A 2,133-nucleotide genomic window follows, 5' to 3' on the forward strand; every position below is an offset into this window, starting at 1 on the left:
AACTCAATGGCTGCATGCTTGTTGGAAGATTTCTCACGTTTGCTGGGCTTCGGTTCCTTGTCCTTGCAGATGTCATTGCTGGGCGCATCATCGGCCTCATGGGATGTGGAGAGTCCATGCTCGATCTCCTCCACGATGTCTCTGTTGTGCTTCATGCTGTCACTCACGTCGCGGGTCGAATGGCTTAAAAGGAGCTCTTGCTCTGATACCAACTATCACGGGGAACATCGTTGGGGCCCCGTGTGGCACTCGAAAGCAGCGAGTAAGCCTACACAACAAAGCAAACACACACAAAAAGGCAACAAGATGGAACACAAATTAGCAAAAGGTTATTTGTATTGCAATAATCAGTGGCAAGCACAAGCACACAGTACAATGTCGAGGGGATCTCGTGCTTAACCTTTACACACTTATGAGCTCACTCGACTACCTACCTCCCCTCAAAGAGTACGTTAAGCTTTTGGAGGAGTGACAATAAGAAATATCAAAAAGGTGGGAAATCATACTACAGTACTACAATAATGCCATTGGCAATCTCCCCATACAAAAGTACATGTATAGCCCACCCATGACACACTTGGACACTGGAGTGGCGGCAGTAGGCACGTTGGTTGGCACTTGATGGCGCGGCGAAGAGAACACTTGTTACAATGTGTCACAATATCATTGGAGGGCCAAATCCGCCCTCATCATTATGTTATAATTATTTTTCTACTTTTAAGAATTTTTTTAGAATTATTATATAATTTCATTATTTTAACTATTTAAAATCTAGTTATGTTAAATATTTCATTATATTTATATTTATATTTAGTTGTTTAAATATTTAAGTGATATATAAAATATTTAAATTTTTTCCTCATTTGAATTTTATTTATTTTAAATTTATTATATAATATTAAATACTTTCTTAATAATTATTTATCTATTTTTCTTATTTTGTTATTTAAGATATTTAGTTATTGAAATATTTAAGTAATACTTGATTTTTTAATGTTAAAAATTTATTATCTGAATTACTTTTAAATTGAATAATCCAAAAAATCATTATTTATATTTTTGTACATAATTTCATGATGAATTTTGTAAAAATATAAAATTATTTATATTATGAATATTATTAAATCTATTATAATTATTTTTTATGCTTTGAATAAATACGTTAAAGTTATTATACAATTTCATTCGAATATTTAAATAACTTTTACATTTTTAATTAAAGAGATAATTTTTTATGGGGAGAGAGTATAAATAGGAATAAGAGATAATTTAGGAGAAAAATTCTCTACTAAATTAGAAATAATAGAGATTTTAGATCATTTTTTATGGGGAAGGAGTGCATCTTTTTGGTTGTTTCAAATTGACATTGAATAAAAACAATAAAAGATCCAAAGAAAAAAGAAAATTCAAAAATTTCTAGACTGTTGTGTTTAGTGTGTGTGTGTGTGTGTGTGTGTGTGTGTGTGTGTGTGTGTGTGTGTGTGTGTGTGTGTGTGTGTGTGTGTGTGTGTGTGTGTGTGTGTGTGTGTGTGGTAATTTGGCTCGACCTGTTAACATGTTGATGACACGTGGAGCAACTTGTCGACTAGGTGACATCTTAGCATTTTCGGACACCTCAGTAGGCCAGGTCACCTCGGGTCCCTCAACCAAGATCGAGGTCTGAACAGCTCCCCATACCCCCGATCTGCCGAGGTGTCACATATCATCCTTCTAGAAGGGAGCCAACTCTCTCTGATCTCTTTGGGATCACGTCAGTTGTTAGCTGGCTTTATTTGTACATCGCCCGATTCGGACGGACATGGCTAGATAAACCTTATCCATTCGCATAGGGCTCGCCTTCGGGTATGGAATAGACTCCGAGTCTAGCGGGCCAACAACCTCAGAGGCGTTTCGCGAGGCCTACGAAAGATCACCTATATAAAGGCACCATCATCACCCTCAAAAGATACGCGCAATTTAGCTCTCTTACTTGCATTCAAGGCAATCAAGCTCTCTACAAAAACTCTTCGCTAACTTATGCATCGGAGTGCCCACACTAGGTAAAGTACCCCGGGACCTCTGACAACTTTCTTGCAGATCGACCGGCCACGTAGCAAACCGATGTACGAGCTGCCTTCCAGATAGATATAGAGA

The sequence above is a fragment of the Nelumbo lutea genome, chromosome 1, assembly GCF_056320005.1.
Source record: "Nelumbo lutea isolate HS-2025 chromosome 1, American lotus-T2T, whole genome shotgun sequence".
Taxonomy (NCBI): Eukaryota; Viridiplantae; Streptophyta; class Magnoliopsida; order Proteales; family Nelumbonaceae; genus Nelumbo; species Nelumbo lutea.